Source organism: Schistocerca gregaria, chromosome 4 (assembly GCF_023897955.1).
Source record: "Schistocerca gregaria isolate iqSchGreg1 chromosome 4, iqSchGreg1.2, whole genome shotgun sequence".
NCBI lineage: Eukaryota > Metazoa > Arthropoda > Insecta > Orthoptera > Acrididae > Schistocerca > Schistocerca gregaria.
This window is the reverse complement of record NC_064923.1, coordinates 647517214-647527466: the sequence shown is the minus strand read 5'-3', so window position 1 is coordinate 647527466 and position 10253 is coordinate 647517214. Positions and strand designations below refer to the sequence as shown.

The window sequence follows — 10253 nt, the reverse complement described above, 5'->3', positions numbered from 1 at the left end:
TCCATTGGCCGCCGCTCAGCGGATGCCTGCACGCCGTCTCGGACACAAGCTGCTCCTCTCCGTGTCTCCCCTGCCATCGCCTCTCTTGCGCTCCGCCGTTTTCCCAGGCGCCTTTTTCCAGCTGATCGCGCTTTCTTGGAACGCTCGCATTTGATTCCTTGCAGTTCCTAGCATCGTATTCTTACCGCATCCTGACTGTAACGTCTTTCCCGTCGCCCTCTTTTAACTTTTAGTTCACTACTTTTCTGCATCTGCGCAGTTTACTCATCAGTGCTGTCAGAAATTTCGTCTACAAACAACAGCGAGAACTCGTGAAAAGGAGCTCTTTGAGCACCACAAGCAAAGCCAAGGAATCTTAAGTTAAATATATAGGTCGGATAAAAAGCAGAAGTCGACGGCCTTGCCGCAGTGGTAACACTGGTTCCCGTCAGATCACCGAAGTTAAGCGCTGTCGGGCTGGGCTAGCACTTGGATGGGTGACCATCCGGTCTGCCGAGCGCTGTTCGCAAGCGGGGTGCACTCATCCCTTGTGAGGCAACTTGAGGAGCTACTTGACTGAGAAGTAGCGGCTCCGGCCTCGGAAAGCCACATACGGCCGGGAGAGCAGTGTGCTGACCACATGCCCCTCCATATCCGTGCCGTTGGGCCTTCATGGCCTGTACCGGCGGAGTTTAGTTTAGTTTTAAAAAGCAATAGCAACACTGTCATAATTAATACCAGACTTTACTGACAGACGCTTACCGTATTACTATGAAGTAACAAGAACACCATGTCGGACCTCCTTCTTTACGGCATAGCGCAGCAACTCGAAGTGGAATGACTCAACAAGTCGTCGGAAATCCCCTGCAGAAATAATGAGCCCTGCTGCCTCCACAGCCGTCCATTGTTGCGAAGTTGTTGCCCGTGCACGATTTTGTGCACGACCCAGCCTGTAGATTATGTCCCATCAATGTTCAATTGAATTCATGTCGGGTTATCTGTATGGTCAAATCATTCGCTTGAACTATCCACAGTGTCCTTTAAACTAGTGGCGATCAGCTGTGACCGAGTGACATGGTGCATTGTTATCCGTAAAAATTCCATCGTCGTGTGGAAACATGAAGTCCATGAACGCTGCAAAAGGTCTCCGAGTAGCCGGACATAAGATTTCCAGTCAATGGTCGCTTCAGTTGGATCAGAGAACTCAGTTGAAAAATGGCTCTGAGCACTATGGGACTTATCTTCTTAGTTCATCAGTCCCCTAGAACTTAGAACTACTTAAACCTAACTAACCTAAGGACATCACACACATCCATGCTCGAGGCAGGATTCGAACCTGCGACCGTAGTGGTCGCGCTGTTGCAGACTGTAGCGCCTAGAACCGCTCGGCCACCACGACCGGCTAGAGGACTCATTTCTTTCATGTAAACATAGCCCACACCATTGTAGAGCCGCCACCAGCTCCCACATTTTCTTGTCGACAACTTGGGCCACACGAAACCTGGACCACACTCGAGCCCTAACATTAGCTCTTACCAACTGAAATCGCGACTCATCTGACCAGGCCATGGTTTCCGTTTATGATCCAACTAATATGGACACGAGCCCAGGAGACGTGCTGCAGGCAATGTCATACTGTTTGCAAGGGACTCGCGTCGGTTGTCTGCTGTCATAGCACATCAAAGCCAAAATTCGCTGCACTGCCCTAACGGATACGTTCGTCGTACGTCCCGTATTGATTTCTGCTGTTATTTCACGCAGTTTTGCTCGTCTGTTAGGATTGAAAACTCTACGCAAACGCCTCTGCTCACCGTGGTTAAGTGAAGGCCGGCAGCCACTGCGTCGTCTGTGGCGAGAGGTAAAGTCTGATACTTCGTATTCTCTCCACACAGTGGATCTCGGAATATTTATTTCCCTAACGATTTCCTAAATGAAATGTCGCGTGCGTCTTACTCCAACTACCATTCCACTTTCAAAGTCCCACAGAGCGGCCATAACCACGACGGAAACCTTTCACGTGAATCATCTGAGTACAAATGAAAGCTCCGCCGAAGCACCCGCCCATTCAGTATAATTGACCCGCATCTTGATCTCCCTGCTCAACACAGCTCGTCCATCTCTGTCGATGTGTCGATGTGCCCCACGGCACAGACGTTGTGTTGTAACTCAGGCCATGAAAAGTTTCCTTCGTTTTGTGGAGTAGGTTGTAGATGTACGGACTCACGTCGGGTGAACAGGGTGGATGTACCAGTCCCTCCCGTCCCTGCTTACAAAGGCCCGCAGACACTTTCATCCATCTGGACACTGTACTATAACGCAATGCTGAATCAACCGTACACCTTTCGCAGTCCCTGAAAACACTGTTGTGCGCTCCAACCAAATGCCACTACAGTCTTGACCCCAGTCACGCTGTTAGTGTTTCCGAAACTTACTGCTATCGCGCTTGAACTGCCCTCCTGCTCTTTCTGACGGTTCACACTGAAACGAGTGAAACACAACCGTTTGCGCTCACTGCTCTACTTCAACATAACTTCTACTATCAGCTAAAGACAACGCACAATTGGATTCACTGTCTTCATGTTACGGGAAGTTTATTCAAGCGTGGTAAACGTATTGAAAGCACGAACTTTAACATATACGTCATGTGATTTCAGATCTTTCACTGTGTTTGTCGACATAATGGAGGTTCTGTGACTGAAGCCAGCTACTGTTAGTAATTCCATTTATTTACACAAAAGAGCCGTTACCGTTTTCGAACCGACAGGTTCATGTTCAGATGGCTGTTCATGTTTAGCTTACATTTGTAGTTGCTTACATTAGTTCTCGGCTGTTTCTTCACCTTTGTGGACAAATTTCCTCTGTGTGGTTATGTACAACAGCAAAAAACGATGTGATAAAAGGCATCTTTAACTGTAACTCGCCTAAAAACGAATGAAAATAATTTAAACAAATCTGTAAGGTAGAACTGATTTACTTTTAGGGGACATATAAGGCACATTTTTATGTATATAAAAATGCACATAGCGTGGAGAACCACACATACACACATCGAACAGATTTTGCTATAGTGAAGAGTGTGTACGAAGACGGAGATATCAAGATAAAGCAGTGCAAATAATTTCTCACCCAGCTATGGTACGGTATATACATTGATGATATGGTACGGTACAGTATATACATTGATGTGGTAGAATAAAATTTACTGCGTATAAACATTTCACTGCATGTAGTTCACGATAAGTGAAAGTTGATTAGAATTAAAATAAACAAAGTAGTTGGATACTAAATGCTACTGAATTACATATTATGTAAATATAGCGGTACACAAAAGGAAACAAGAAAATGAGAAACAATTGTACGTAAATATTACGACACTTTACACAGTTCAAATGGCTCTGAGCACTAGGGGACTTAACATCTGAGGTCATCAGTCCCCTAGTTTTTTTGTTTTTTTTTTTTTTGTTTTTTTTTTTTTGTCTACTGACTGGTTTGATGCGGCCCGCCACGAATTCCTTTCCTGTGCTAACCTCTTCATAGCACTTGCAACCTACGTCCTCAATTATTTGCTTGACGTATTCCAATATCTGGCTTCCTCTACAGTTTTTGCCCTCTACAGCTCCCTCTAGTACCATGGAAGTCATTCCCTCATGTCTTAGCAGATGTCCTATCATTCTGTCCCTTCTCCTTATCAGTGTTTTCCACATATTCCTTTCCTCTCCGATCCTGCGTAGAACCTCCTCATTCCTTATCTTGTCAAGCCACCTAATTTTCAACATTCGTCTATAGCATCACATCTCAAATGCTTCGATTGTCTTCTGTTCCGGTTTTCCCACAGTCTATGTTTCACTACCATACAATGCTGTACTCCAGACGTACATCCTCAGAAATTTCTTCCTTAAATTAAGGCCGTCATTTGATATTAGTCGACTTCTCTTGGCCAGAAATGCCTTTTTTGCCATAGCGAGTCTGCTTTTGATGTCCTCCTTGCTCCGGCCGTCATTGGTTATTTTACTGCCTAGGTAGCAGAATTCCTTAACTTCATTGACTTCGTGACCATCAATCCTAATGTTAAGTTTCTCGCTGTTTTCATTTCTACTACTTCTCATTACCTTCGTCTTTCTCCGATTTACTCTCAAACCATACTGTGTACTCATTAGACTGTTCATTCCGTTCAGCAGATCATTTAATCCTTCTTCACTTTCACTCAGGATAGCAATGTCATCAGCGAATCGTATCATTGATATCCTTTCACCTTGTATTTTAATTCCACTCCTGAACCTTTCTTTTATTTCCATAATTGCTTCCTCCATATACAGATTGAAGAGCAGGGGCGAAAGACTACAGCCTTGTCTTACTCCCTTCTTAATACGAGCACTTCGTTCTTGATCGTCCACTCTTATTATTTCCTCTTGGTTGTTGTACATATTGTATATGACCCGTTTCTCCCTATAGCTTACCCCTACTTTTTTCAGAATCTTGAACAGATTGCACCATTTTATACTGTCGAACGCTTTTTCCAGGTCGACAAATCCTATGAACGTGTCTTGATTTTTCTTTAGCCTTTCTTCCATTATTAGCCGTAACGTCAGAATTGCCTCTCTCGTGCCTTTACTTTTCCTAATGCCAACCTGATCGTCACGTAGCGCATTCTCAATTTTCTTTTGTATTCTTCTGTATATTATTCTTGTAACCAGCTTCGATGCATGGGCTGTTAAGCTGATTCAGTGATAATTCTCGCACTTGTCAGCTCTTGCCGTCTTCGGAATTGTGTGGATGACGCTTTTCCGAAAGTCAGATGGTATGTCGCCAGACTCATGTATTCTACACACCAACGTCAATAGTCGTTTTGTTGCCACTTCCCCTAAAGATTTTAGAAATTCTTAATGTTACCACCGTTGCTTTTAATGTCACCAAAGGTTGTTTTGACTTTCCTGTATGCTGAGTCTGTCCTTCCGACAATCATATCTTTTTCGATGTCTTCACATTTTCCTGCAGCCATTTCGTCTTAGCTTCCCTGCACTTCCAATTTATTTCATTCCTCAGCGACTTGTATTTCTGTATTCCTGATTTTCCCGGAATATGTTTGTACTTCCTCCTTTCATCAATCAACTGAAGTATTTCTTCTGTTACCCATGGTTTCTTCGCAGCTACTTTCTTTGTATCTATGTTTTCCTTCCCAACTTCTGTGATGGCCCTCTTTAGAGACGTCCATTCCTCTTCAACTGTGTTGCCTACTGCGCTATTCGTTATTGCTGTATCTATAGCGTTAGAGAACTTCAAACGTATCTCGTCATTCCTCAGAACTTCCGTATCCCACTTCTTAGCGTATTGATTCTTCCTGACTAATGTCTTGAACTTCAGCCTACTCTTCATCACTACTATATTGTGATCTGAGTCTATATCTGCTCCTGGGTACGCCTTACAATCCAGTATCTGATTTCGGAATCTCTGTCTGACCATGACGTAATCTAATTGACGTCTTCCCGTATCTCCCGGCCTTTTCCAAGTATACCTCCTCCTCTTGTGATTCTTGAACAGGGTATTCGCTATTACTAGCTGAAACTTGTTACAGAACTCAATTAGTCTTTCTCCTCTTTCATTCCTTGTCCCAAGCCCATATTCTCCTGTAACCTTTTCTTCTACTCCTTCCCCTACAACTGCACTCCAGTCGCCCATGACTATCAGATTTTCGTCCCCCTTTACATACTGCGTTACCCTTTCAATATCCTCATACACTTTCTCTATCTGTTCATCTTCAGCTTGCGACGTCGGCATGTATACCTGAACTATCATTGTCTGTGTTGGTCTGCTGTCGATTCCCTAGACCTTAGAACTACTTAAACCTAAGGACATCACTTCATCACACACATCCATGCCCGAGGCAGAATTTGAACCTGCGACCGTAGCAGTCGCGCGGTTCCGGTCTGACCACCTAGAACCGCTAGACCACCGCGGCCGGCTTTTACACTGTATTAACAAGATTAACAAGTGATATCTAGTTGAAAGTTTAAATTAATTTGACTATCATATTAATGTATGAATAAACAGGTTGTTATTTTTTTTAGTGTAGTACGTCATATTAAATTAGTGTCTGAATATTGATATAGTCAAAGGCAGTAGTGATTACTTGTGTTTCAAATGAAAAGTGGATTAATGATGTTTGTAGAAAGGTTGCACTGGCTAACTCAGCCTATTGATTGATGAGATGATGTAATGATTTCCTTTAATGTACATATATTTCCCTCTCTTCGGCTAGATTCATAAGGCTACTTTTCTCGGATTGGTGCAGTACGTGCATGTAATCTTCGATGCTTATCACTTCATGTCTGTTGAGAGTTATGTGCACTGCAAATTTCAATATACTGTTTAAACATATGGCATCTACATACTCTTTCAACCGAGTCTCGAAGCTTCTCCCAGTTTATGCCGTACAGTTTTAGGGGTAACTCTGGCAGCTGAGGTGTGTATGCTCGTTTTCTTTTTCTTTTTTTTGTGTGACGTGTTGTCAATCCTTGAGCTATAATGACTAGCTGCTGAAGTTTGTTGTTTGTGTGGAGGTGGCCGAAGTAGAATCATGACTAAGTCTTACAAAAGAATTTCTTTGTTTATCTATTTTCGTTTTCAGCAACTTAACTATTGAGCCAGTAACAATGCTAACAATTCCAAGACAATCTAACATCACGAAATCATATATTAGAACAGCACGATTTCGCGAAATGTAACGACTGTAACTCCCTTTTGCTTTCAGGCCAAGACCAAGTTGGCTAATACCCAGACTATTTCGCAACTGACGGAAAGGCTACTCCACTCTTCAGAAATTGTATATTTAGCAATGAAGAAATGAAGAAGTTAGCCTAGGATGATAAAAGAGCTACATCAAAGCAGTCTTCACACTGAAAACTAAAACAACATCTATCAAAGAGTCTTATAGAATCAGGTCAACTTCAAGATAGATCTATAGCATAAACTGAACTGATGTGGTATAAATAAACGATCTATAGCATAAACTGAACTGCTGTGGTATAAATAAACACTATTCACAGCAAATATACAGTCCTGTCGTAAATAATCTCATCGACGACTTTCTTATCACCATGGAACCAAATTTTAGAAAAAAAAGAAACAAAGAAGACATCATGTTACAGTGACTTACCTAAACCAGGATGGAGTCTTTGAAAGAGCCATGGCGGATTTTCGCCCTGTTGGTTTTCAGTCCAAAGTTGTGCTACATTCCTAAGCCGTCAAAGAAGCGTTGAACCCTAGTCCTTTAAATACGAACATTTGAGTTTGGCTTGACCATCGAAAGCTGCGTTCTAATAGTTCAATTTACGTGAAATCTGCTTGAAGCCGTTATCATAGCAGGGCTATGTCATCACACATCTGCCTATACAACTGACGAAAGCAGTTAATCTTCACAAATAAAGCGCATCAGAACACAGTCTATCAGGGATCACCGGAACTGGTTAAGTGCAGGATTGATTGTCTATCCCAGGAAATGGATTACAGACTGTGCAACTAAGAGATTTTAGTGTAAACGGAGTTTTCCTTGCAGGAATTGTCCTTTTCAGGAACTTGTTGATGCTGTTTGTACAATTTACAAAGTTTGTAAGTATTTATGAAGCACGCAGATGGCATAATTCCAGCGAATACAAGCAAGGAGCTGTTAAATATTTCGTAACAGATTATGTGTAGAGAGTGACTACTGTTGTTGCTGTCACCTGCATTTTTCCTGTTCGAAAACTTACATGTAACTGCTGAAATTCATAAAATGTGAAAACATACCAGCAGCACCGCAGAATTGTAGATGGTGACATAGTTAAACTGGGAATGGAAACATAGCATCGCCTGCTGCAGGCTACGAGCTTACTTAAACACCCGGTGAAAGCGAAACAAAGAAAGTCCTGGGAACAGACAGTTAGGCAGAAGATTTGTTAGAAATTCGCTCCATTCAAGGAAATACGTCTTACAGAAGAAACAAGTGCACATTGAGGGTCATTAATCAACAGCTAAGACTGCGTTAAGTGAAATCCAAGGCAAGTACAAAAATGGCCAAAATAGGCCACATAGAATAAACTATTTCCGTGAGTCTAACTGGCTTCCAGCTACTGAGATGGGGCATATGTATATTGCATAGGTACAGACGCCGAGGGCATGACTGGATACTCTATTTCACGTGGGCACAGAACTCAAACACATTCATAAAATTTAGGTTCTGGTTTCAATGAGAATGTAATAGAAAAATGACAGAAACTGATCGTACGAAACCGCGACACTGGGAGCAATAAACTCGTCCCAACAGAGCGCAACACTCTGTGATAGCAGTTATTTCTTTTAGCCAAAAGCACGTAGCTATCTCACAAGTAATGGCCACAAGTTGAGTGTAGACAGCACGCTGACCGTAAACAGGACATTCAAAGACACGTTACCTCAGACTCCAACACCACCAACCGACAGACAATAAAGGCAAACATTTAAGTGACTCGAATCTAACTCTCGTAACAAAAAGTCTGATCGGCTGAATCTATCCAAAGAGCTCGATATGAGACATATTACTTGTCTAGCAACCTGATAGTCCCAAGAGCTATGCAAGATATTTATGTCAGCCCGTTTCATATTAGTTCAACGACGCTGGTTACGCTGCGAAGTATTGATAGTTACATACAGTGCGTTTCTTTTAACTTGAGACAACTAAGAAAAGTTAGTATTAGTAAAGGGGACATGTGTCTGTACTATAGCGGGCTATCTACTGACCGCCTCTCCTGCGTGGCCGGAGTCAACTTTGTGTTTCCAAATGTAGTCCCCCATTTTTATTGCACATTTGGAGTCTACTCCAAAAAAAATACGTGCGGTTTACTCAAAATGTTCTTGTACATTCGTGGTAGATGGCGCTGTAATCGACAAATATCAGATTTGCCTGTTTTCGCAATTAAGAACCGCTGCATTTCATTCTAAGATGTAAATGTAGACCATTGTGCTCTAGCGGTTGATAATTATGTTCGAAATTTGCTTCAGTGTTGCAAATTTGATTGTACCAATATGGCTAGCCGTTTCAGTGTCTGGTTAGCGCCATCCACGAACAACCAACTGGATGAAACAGTTACCTGTTCCCACGGTATGCTTGATTTCCGTAAGTCCCCTTGTCGCTCAGCATTTGGTTGCCTGAGTTCGGCGAGACCCTTGCCTCTCACCATTCAGGTGCTAAATATCGATAAGTACCCATGGCAAGTGAACCTACCACATCACTTCATGGAGTTTTGACCGTTTTACAATGGTTGTGGTTTGTATTCTGCCAGTAACCGTGTTGATGCCAGTGCGAGAGTTACTATGATTGTATGGAACCACAACAGCGAAATCAGTCGCCACTGTGACGGTGTTCGAGAGCGGCCACAGAAATCAAGCCTTCCGGTGGTTTGGGACCTCACCACAATCAACCACGCAGCGAACAGGAGACGACGCTACCAAGCAAAAGTAGCTTATTTATCAGAAATGTCGATGTCTAACTAGATTATGTGTTATTGTACAATCACATTTGCAACACTCAAATAACGTTTGAATATCAGTGTCAACCGTTAGAGCGCGAAGGTTAAAATTTACATCGTAAATGCAGTATAGAACCAAATGTGTCGGTGCTTAATAGCAAAGACGGGCAAACCTGATTTTTGTTGATTTCGACGCCATTTACCACGAATGTACAAGAATAGTTTGAGTAAACTGCACTTATTTTTTGGCGCAGAATCTGAATACGCAATAAAAATGGGGGGGGGGTCCCATTTGAAAATACAAATTTGACCCCACTTACCGAAGCGGAGTAGTTAAGAGGTAGCCAGCTGTAGCAGAGACGAATGTCCCATTTCATCATCAACATCATCATCAGCCAGTTATATCACTTAATGCTGCGGCCTCTTTGAGTCGGGTTGCAACAAATCATCCCAGTAAAACCTTCCATTTATTCCGATCCTAAGCAACCCGTTGCCAATTAAATCCGGCCGTCTTCCTTATATCTCTGTCCCATCTGTCTAATGGTCTTCCTTTTTCGGTAAACTGGGCTCCAGTCTAGGACTTGTTTAGACCATCTACCATCTTTTGTTCGAGCAACATGAGCAACCCACTCCCATTTCATTGTATTCACTCTTTCCATTATGTCGTAGACCTTCGTTGTTCATCGTATTTCACCTGCTCTCTTCCTCTCTTTCTTCATGTAACCCGACATTGATATTTCTATTCCTCTTTGGGCTACTGTTAGCTTCCTAACGAAGGACTCATTTAATGAAGTT

General features: G+C 42.6%; 1 pseudogene; it reads left to right on the top strand.

Moving 5' to 3' along the window:
• Positions 1 to 390: 390 nt before the first annotated feature.
• LOC126268329 (5S ribosomal RNA) lies at positions 391 to 508 on the top strand (annotated as a pseudogene).
• Positions 509 to 10253: the final 9745 nt, after the last annotated feature.